The sequence below is a fragment of the Leopardus geoffroyi genome, chromosome B3, assembly GCF_018350155.1.
Source record: "Leopardus geoffroyi isolate Oge1 chromosome B3, O.geoffroyi_Oge1_pat1.0, whole genome shotgun sequence".
Classification (NCBI taxonomy): Eukaryota; Metazoa; Chordata; class Mammalia; order Carnivora; family Felidae; genus Leopardus; species Leopardus geoffroyi.
This window is the reverse complement of record NC_059337.1, coordinates 30162309-30172109: the sequence shown is the minus strand read 5'-3', so window position 1 is coordinate 30172109 and position 9801 is coordinate 30162309. Positions and strand designations below refer to the sequence as shown.

Here is a 9801-nt window from a genome sequence, read left to right as displayed (position 1 = left end):
TTCTTAATATATACATTGAAAATCTGTTGTTCAGTGTAGCCACCTTCATCAATTATCTAGCTAGATCTTATGGATAAGCTGCAGCTTCTACATGCGCACTTGCTGCTTCACCTTATTTAACCTGACTTCACCTTGCTTAGATTTATGGAGACAGCTCCTTTTCTTAAACCTTATGAACCAATCTCTGCTAGCTTCCAACATTTCTTCTGCAGCTTCCTCACCTCTAGCCTTCTTAGAATTAAAGAGAGATGGCGCTTTGCTCTGGATTAGTCTTTGGTTTAAGGGAATGTTGTGGCTAGTTTGATCTTTTCAGATCACTAAAATTTCTTCATATCAACAATAAGACTGTTCTACTTTCTTATCATGTGTGTGTTCACTAGAGTAGCACTTTTAATTTCCTTCAGGTTTTCCTTTGCATTCGCAACCTGACAAACTCATGCAAGAGCCCTAGCTTTCAGCCTACCTCAGTTTTCAATATACCTTCCTCACTAAGCTTAATTATTTCTAGCTTTTGATTTAAAATGAGGGATGTGCCTGGGTGGCTCGGTCAGTTAAGCGTCCGACTTCGGCTCAGGTCATGATCTCACGGTCCGTGGGTTTGAGCCCCGTGTCGGGCTCTGTGCTGACAGCTCAGAGCCTGGAGCCTGTTTCCGATTCTGTGTCTCCCTCTCTCTGTGACCCTCCCCCGTTCATGCTCTGTCTCTCTCTGTCTCAAAAATAAATAAACGTTAAAAAAAATAAAATAAATAAAATAAAATGAGGGATGTGCAACTCTTCCTTTCACTTAAAACTTAGAGGTCAATTTAAGGTTATTAATTGGCCCAATTTCAATAGTGCTGTGTCTCGGGGAATAGGGAGACTGAGGAAAGGGAGAAAGACCAGGGAACAGCTGATGAGTGGAGCAGTCAGAACACATTTAACCTATTAAGTTTGTTATCTTATATAGGTGTGGTTTGTGGTGCCACAAAACAATTACAGTAGTAGCATCAAAGATCACTGAGCACAGACCACCATAACAAATATAATAATAATGAAAAAGTTTGAAAAATTGCAAGAATAACTAAAATGTGACACAGACACAAAGTAGCAAATGCTGTTAGAAAAATGGCACCAATAGACTTACTGGATGTAGCGTTGCCACAAAGCTTCAGTTTGTAAATAGCAAAACAAAAAAACGCAGTATCTGCCAAACACAGTTGAACAACGTATGCCTGTATGAGGCTTAATCCAGAGGTTTCCTAGGTCAGGAGTTACCTAAACCAGGCCTCAGGCTCCTTTCTACATAGCCCCACAAGAAAAGATCCACATTTAAAAAAAATTTTTTTTTTAATTTTATTTAAATCCAAGTTAGTTAACACATAGTGTAATAATGGTTTCAGGAGCAGAATTTAGTAATTCATTGCTTACATGTAACAACACCCAGTGCTCCTCCCAGCAAGTGCCTATTACCCATTTAGCCTATCCCCTACCCAACACCTCTCCAGCAATCCTCAGTTTGTTCTCTGTAATTTAAGAGTCTCTTATGGTTTGCCTCCTTCTCTGGTTTTATCTTGTATTTCCTAACCTTTCCCTATGTTCATCCGTTTTGTTTCTTATCCACATTTGAATAAAATCATAGGATATTTATCTTTCTCTGACTGACTTAGCATAATACATTCTAATTCCATCCATGCTGTCTCAAATGGCAAAATTTCATTCTTTCTGATGGCCGAATACTATTCCATTGTGTGTGTGTGTATATATATATATATATATATATATATATATATACACACACACACATATATATATATACACACACACATATATATATATACATATACACACACACATATATATATATACACACACACATATATATATATACATATACACACACACACATATATATATCTATACCACTTCTGTATCCATTTGTTAGTCGGTGGACATTTGGCTCTTTCAAAATTTTGGCTTTATTGATAGTGCTGTTATAAACATTGAGGTGCATGTACCCCTTCAAATCAGCATTTTTGTATCCTTTGGATAAATACCTAGTAGTGCAATTGCTGGGTCATAGAACAGCTCTATTTTTAATTTTTTTGAGGAACCTCCATACTGTTTTCCAGAGTGGCTGCACCAGTTTGCATTCCCAGTAGCAGTGCAAAAGGGTTCCCCTTTCTCTGCATCCTTGCCAACATCTGTTGCTTCCTGAGTTGTTAATTTTAGCTATTCTGACAGGTGTGAGGTGGTATCTCATTGTGGTTTTGATTTGTATTTCCCTGATAATGAGTGATGTTGAGCATCTTTTATTTGTCTCTTAGTTACCTGAGGTTTCTTTGGAAAAGTGTCTATTCATGTCTTTTGCCCATTTCTTCACTGGATTATTTGTTTTTGGGGTGTTGAATTTGATAAGTTCTTTATAGATTTTGGATACTAACCCTTTGCCCATACTGATATGTCATTTGCAAATATCTTCTCCCATTCTGTCAGTTGCTTTTTAGTTTTGTTGATTGTTTGCTGTGCAGAAACTTTCTATATTGGTGAGGTCCCAATAGTTCATTTTTGCTTTTGTTTCCCTTGCCACTGGAGACATGTCTAGTAAGAAGTTGCTGTGGCTAATGTCAAAGAGGTTGCTGCCTGTTTTCTCCTCTAGGATTTTGATGGTTCCCTGTCTTACATTTAGGTCTTTCATCCCTTTTGAGTTTACTTTTGTGTATGGTGTAAAAAAAGTGGTCCAGGTTCATTAAGATTGAATTTTTAAGTAATCTCCACACCCAATACAGGGCTCAAACTTACAACCTTGAGATCAAGAGTCACATGCTCTACTGACTGAGCCAGGCAGGCACCCCTCTTCCTTTTTTATCTTACTTACCTGGAGCATCTACTTAAGGTGCTACCTTTCAAACACTGAAAGAAAACATCTAAAAGTCTTCTATCTCCAGAACTTCCTTTGGCAGTGTATTGATCCTCAGCATTAAATGTTAAGAGATGAGAAGTGCCTGGCTGGCTCAGTCAGTGGAGCATGCAACTGTTGGTCTCAGGGCTGTGATTTCGAGCCCCACATTGGGTGTGGAAATTACTTAAATCTTTAAAAAAAATGTTAAGAGCTATGTGTACTTAAAAGAGTGCCATTTCGTGGCTGGCCTTGATGTTGTAATTATGGAATAATGTCATCATAAATAGAAGCTTTAAAAAAATAATTCAACAAATAATTATTGAGGAACTTCTATGGGCCAGATATTATTCTACACAATTTAAAGTTAATGATTTGAAGGGCTCCTGGGTGACTTAATTGGTTGAGCATCTGACTGTTGGTTTCAACTCAGGTCATGATCTCACAGTTTTGTGGGTTTGAGCCCTGCGTTGGGCTCTGTGCTGGCAGCACGGAGCCTGCTTGGGATTCTCTGTCTCCCTCTCTCTCTGCCTTTCCCCTGCTCACTCTGTGTCTCTCAAAATAAATAAATAAACTTAAAAAAAAAACCTAAAAAAAAACAAAATTAATTATTTGAAACAAAGATTAAAGAATTGCACATTTTTAGATTACCCGGATGTTCACAAAAATAAAACAAAACCTGAGACTGACTACTTTGAACATTTGTTTGAGCATTTGTTGTACTTCCTAAAAATATACTTATTTCTATTTAAAAAGAAATCGTAGACTCCCTGTCTTTTAGCTTAGCTGCATTCACATTTAAAAATAGTTTCCCATATACTGGAATTAGTTGGCAGAGCGCAATATTCAAATTACATAGATAACTTACCCCTCAAATAAATAATCTCTGTTCTTGGAGAGGTTTTCAAATGAGATTCTACAAAAATTGAGTCTGTCAGCTGCTATGCCACTGACATTCTTTTAAGTGGTCACTATATCTCTTTATTTGAGGCTATACCTAAAATGGTCTTTGGAGGTCAGCTTTGTTTTATCATTTGGCATGAAGTTGATGTCCCCTGGGGTTTGCCAGTTGGTGCCTCCATTTCACTGTAGTGGGACCCTTCCTCCTAGGTTGCTGACGCCTGCTGCCAGGAGATGATATAGTGAGTGCTAGGCTCAGCCAGTGAGAGGCCTACTCACTTGACAAGGCTGGTGCACAGTGGTATGTGACATCTATATTTATAAATCGCAGTGCATTATTTCCCAGTTTGGAGATGGTTGTCTCTTCCTTTGTCCTCTCTTTTCCTGTTCTCATTTATATTACTTGTCATGAGCCCTGGGGGAAAAAATTAGGGGTGAAATTACAATTTAAGTGGAAAAAATACGTTATATTTATTTGGGTTTTAGTACTTTCATTCAGCAAACATTTGTCAAACAGCAACTATCTGCTGGGGACAAAGCTGGGTGCTGGAAATAGCAATGCTATCTCCAAGGACTCTTGGTCAGTCTTTAGGAAAGATAGACATGGGCTGGACTCTTAGGAGCTCCTGTGCTAGTTGCTATGAGGCAGGTATTTAATGGTTTACTGAAAGCCTCTGCCTGAAGCAGTCTAGGAGAGGTGGGGGGGTGCGGGGGGGGGGGTGGTCACTTAGGTTTTGAGCAGAGCTTAAAAGAAGAGTAACTACTCTGACACATTGACAAGCAAGGGAGAACATTGCAGGTAGAGAGAAGTGTATATACAAATCCTAGACCTTAGTAGAGCAATGAATGTTCAATTAACTATAGGTAATGAATCAGAGTAGATTAAGTACAGAGTGAAAGGGGGCAGAGTAGGTAGGGGAGATAAAACAATGAAAAAGGAAGGGTAGATCATAAATGTTATGTATACGTCACAGTGAGTGTATCTTTTTTTTTTTTTTTCCAGAGAGAGCAAGCAGGGCAGAAGGGCAGAGGGAGAGAGAATCTTAAGCCCGCTCCACACTCAGCATGGAGCCCAATGTGGGGCTCGATCCCACAATCCTGGGATCATGACCTCAGCTGAAATCAGGAGTCAGACTGAGCCACCCATCTGCTCCAGTATATCTTTTATCTGTAGGAAATGGAGAGCCACTGAAAATTTATGAATAAAAGGACATGATCAGGATTTTTAAAAGATCATTCTGGGATCTACCTATGAGATAATTGGAGGCAGAGAGACCAACCAGGAGACCATGACATTCCTGTCTTACTGAAATGAAGAGTTAATTATACTTATTAGTATACTGCTCTTGTCCAAATGTGTCATCATTAAGTGCCTTTAATCCCTAGCACCCCAAGATGGTAATGACTGTCAGGTCTTAAGCAAACATTTGCTGTGGTTTGTCCCTAGTGTGTCTTCAGTGGTAGTGCCTTTCAGCACATGTCTGTAATGTTGGAGTTATTATTTTGAGTTTTTCAGTATTCAATCATCTTTAAAATGTTGATCTTTAGAAATAATATTTTTCATATTTCCTTTCTACTTATTATACCAATCTTATAAGTTTTAAGAGTCCTATATCAATCATTCTCCTTCCTGAGGAGTTTTAAACACCCTTTTGGCTTCTTCAAAGTGTCATTAAATTATTCCCTTTTAATTCATCTTTCATCATTTACTTTACAGAGTGTGATATAGGGGCTAATCTGTCAATCCAAAGACATTTTTAAGTGGGGAGACAGTAAAGAGATAGAGTAAGGAAGCTCAAAAAGAGGGGAAAGTAAGGTTTGAATGCAGTTTAGTCAAACGTATTTGTCCAAAAGAACTTTTTTAGTTTATAGCAAGGCAAGATTTAGAACCCAATATATTTTTTTTCTGTTTAGAGAGCTGGTATGCCACAAAAATGTAGAGTATGTGATGTTATATCAGGACTGCTGAAAGCTGAGCTTAGTGTCTGGTCCCAGAGGCTTGAGAGGAATGTACAGGATTAAAAGTTTAAAATAAAAACAGCCAAGATACCAAGCTTTTAAAACACTGACCCTGATGACTGGAATTCAGTTAGGAGAACTTGTCTTTCTTAGGGAAAAAAATAAAAACACAAGACACTTGTAGATGTGGGAGAATGGATTGACCTATTTGCACGGGCTGTGGAATGCTCATGGTTTCATTGGAAATGCAGAAGTTTCTGAGTCTCATGTGGAATCTCCACAGCTCCCAGGAGATCTTTGCGAAGAGGAACCACTATTAACTTTCTTTATTTCCTTGCTGCCTTGGCTGTCCATTTTCATTTTGGAGTGATGAGCAACTCTTCTGACTCTGCATCCTTCAGTCGGTAGCCGTTTCCTGCCCAGCTACTGTGTGTGTCACATTGCACCAGGTTCTGAGGGCGTGTAAAAAAATACACATGTTGTAAAAGGCTAAAAATGCCATAATAGAGCAAAAAGTGCTAAGACAGCAAGAGGAAGAAGTGAGGGTTCCCAGTCTGGAGGGGAGGGGTAGAGAATAGGGAGGCTTCAGTGGAGAAGGGCCATCTGAGCTGGGCTACAACAGAATACCTTTAACTACAGCAGAGGTGTAGAAAAAAAAAATTTGGAGCATATTCAAAGAACAGGAAGCGAGTGTTCATGTGGGAGAGTTGATGAGAAATAGTGATAGATAAGACTGAGAGCCTTGACCAGCTTGCTGAGGAGTTTGGACTTTGTTCTATAGGTGGCGGAAAGTGGCATGATCAGCCCTCTTCCACCTCCACTGATAAGAATTAAAGAGCTGCTGATTGTGATAGACTTTGTCTCACTTGATGGTTCTGAGGTCTTTTTTTTTTTTTCTTTTTAAGTACTTTGGGAACTCATTCCTTCCATGTCTGCGATTATTTTTGGTTGTTCTGATTTGGAGAAATTGGTAGAAAATGACACCCATAAAGTTTCTTCTAGGGATGTGGAAAGGGCAAGAGTAAGTTTGTGTTTCTAGTTTTTCCATTTATTCATTAATACCTTCCTTCCTTTTTTTCTTTTTTTCCTTCTTTCCTTCCATTCTCCTCAGCCAGATTCTTTGCTTGATCCTGGGTATGCAAATGAGACCCAGTGTCTGCCCTCAGTGAGCAACACCAGTGGGGAATTTAGACAGGGGCACAAGTATTGTCAGTACTTGGAGAGAAGTGTTCACAGGATATATATGAGGTCCCAAGAAAAAGAGGTCAATTTCGGGGAATAGAATAAGAAACACTTCTCAGAGGCAGAATGTTTAAAGATGAGAGGAGAGGGAAACCATTCCTGGAAGAGGGTTAGCGTAAGTGGAGATCCAGAGCATGAAGTAGCCGAGTGCTAAGGAAACTGCAAGCAAGTTGGTAGCTCTGACTTAAGATGCAAGATGAAATGCTACAAGAAAAATAGGTACAGCCAGGGCTGGGTCGTGAAACGCTTGCTTTCTGTGCTTGAGCAAAGAAAACTCTGTTCTCAGGATCAAGTCCAAATTCTCAATGACAAATTTTTTAAGTAGAGGAGTGCCACAATCAGCTTTGGTGTTCAAAAAAAAAAAAAAAAAAAAAAAAATCTCTGTAATGGCCAGCGTGGTGAGGGAGGCAAAACTAGAGACAGTGATAACAGGGGACTGTCACAGTAGTCAAGCACAGACGATAAGGTGCTGGTGCAGTTCACTGCTTGTAAGCCTTCTCCATCACACTTCATCTCTGAAAGGTCTGGGTCAGCAAGTGGAAAGTAAAGGTTTGTTTGAAAGCCTATTTCTATCATGTTGTGAATAAACTATGTTCTGACTTCTCACATTAACTGAGGTAAAATAGGGCTGGGGCAGCTCTGGGAAGGAGGCTCACTATCATTACAGGAAGAGTACAATTAATACCGAGCCCCTCCATCCCTGGTTATGTTAAGGGCACAGAGGAATGGGAAGAAGTGACTAGAAACTGGATTTATGGTAGTTTCTAAGAATGAATTGTCGATTTTCTTTACTGAGATATAATTTACATACCATAAGATTCAGAGGGTGCAATTCCATGAGTTTTAGTAGAACTTTACAACCATCACCAGTATCTAATTCCAGCACATTTTTATCACCCTAAACAGAAACCAGTCTCTCTCCATTTCCATTCTCCGCATCCCATAGCAGTCACTAATCTACTTTCTGTCTGTAGGGATTTACATATTTCTGGATATTTCATGTAAGTGGAATCATACCATATGTGGGCTTTTGTGACTGGCTTCTCTCACTTAGCATATTTTCAAGGTTCATACAAGTTGTAGCATGTATCAGCACTAATTTTCTTTTTATGGCTGAATATTCCTTTGTTTATCCATTCATCAGTTGATGGACATGTGGGTTGTTACTCCTTTTTGGCTATTAGGAATAATGTTACTAAGAATATTTATGTGTAAGATTTTATGTGGACTTATGTTTTCACTTCTCTTGGATATATATGTAGGAGTGGAAATCCAGGATCACGTAGTAACTAGGTTTTACTTTTTGAGTAACTACCAAACTATTTTCCAAAGTGATTGCACCATTTTAGAGTCCTACTAGTAATGTGTGAGGGTTTGAATTTCTCCATATCCTCACAAACACTTGTCCATCTTTTTTATTAGAGCTGACTTAGTAGATGTGAAGTGGTCTCTCATGGTTTTGGTTTTGGTTTTGGTTTGCATTTACCTAATGGGTAGTGATGTTGAGCATCTTTCTATATGCTTATTGGCCATTTGTTTACCTTCTTTGGAGAAATGTCTGTGCATACCCTTTGCCCACTTGTAATGGGTTTTTTATCTTTTTATTATAAATTATTTACAAATTCTGGATATAAGTCTCTTACCAAATACATGATTTGCACATATTTTCTCCCATTCTGTGGGTTGTCTTTTCACTTTCTTAAAGTTGTCCTTTGAAGCACAAAAGTTTTTAATTTTTATGAATTCCAATTTATTATTTATTTTTTTGCTTGTGCTTTTAGGTGTCATATCTACAAAATCATGGCCTAATCCAAGGTTGAAAAGTGTATTCCTATGTTTTCTTCTAAGAGTTTTATAGTTTTCATTCTTATGTTGAGATGTTTGCAATATTTTGAGTTACTTTTCGCATATACTATAAGGTAGGAGTTCAACTTCATTCTTTTGCATATGGATATCCAGGTGTTCCAGCACTATTTTTTGGAAAGACTGCTATTTCCCTATTGAATTGTCTTGGTGTCCTTGGAAATTAGCCATAAATATACAGGTTTATTTCTAGACTTTCAATTCAGTTCCACTCATCTTTATTTCTATTCTTAGTACACACAATCTTTTTTTTTTTATTTTTAATTGAAGTATCATTGACATACAATATTTATATTAATTTTAGGTGTACAACATAGTGATTCAACATTTATATACATACAAAATGCTCACCTGTGGGGGATAAGCTTAGGAATCCCCCGGGCTTACACCAATGGGTTAACAAGGCATAAAGAAATACAAAGTCATAAAATGCTTACATCCGAGTTTGGGTAGACCAAATTGGCACCCCAGGAATAGGGGTGGCAAAGGCACCCCAAAATAGAAAGGGGGTGCAGAGCCCCCAGACTAGAGAGGGTGGGGCAAAGGCCCAAAATAGGAATGGGCCACAAAGGTGCCCAATACATAGGTATATGAAATAAACAAGATTAGATATTCAGGGTGGAAGCACCCCCAATATAGTACTATAGCAGAAAAGCTGCTTTCACAGGAGGATAGGGCCAAGTTAAATAAATTGGTGAATTGGACTGTGGACCACTGTGCTGCAGGCCAAGCAGCTCAGAGTGGAGATGGTTCACAAAAGAAAAGGTGCCTTATTAACCCTGAGGTTTTTTCCCCTATATGTCTCATCCCCTAGGCTAGTAAAGATAAACAGGCATGGCGCCTCCTGTCTGCCATTAACAACCATCTACCCATCTGCTCGGTGCCAGGATTTTGTTTTATATTGACCCAAACCCCAAACACTGTATATCTTCAAAATACCCCTTTTCCCTCATGTCCCCAAG

The 9801-nt window shown here is 38.7% G+C and overlaps 1 protein-coding gene across 1 annotated transcript in view; it reads left to right on the top strand.

The window, feature by feature from the left end:
• PEAK1 (pseudopodium enriched atypical kinase 1) overlaps window positions 1–9801 on the top strand; it is an 81810-nt gene that overhangs the window by 33280 nt on the left and 38729 nt on the right. The gene's annotated exons all lie outside the window — the stretch shown is intronic.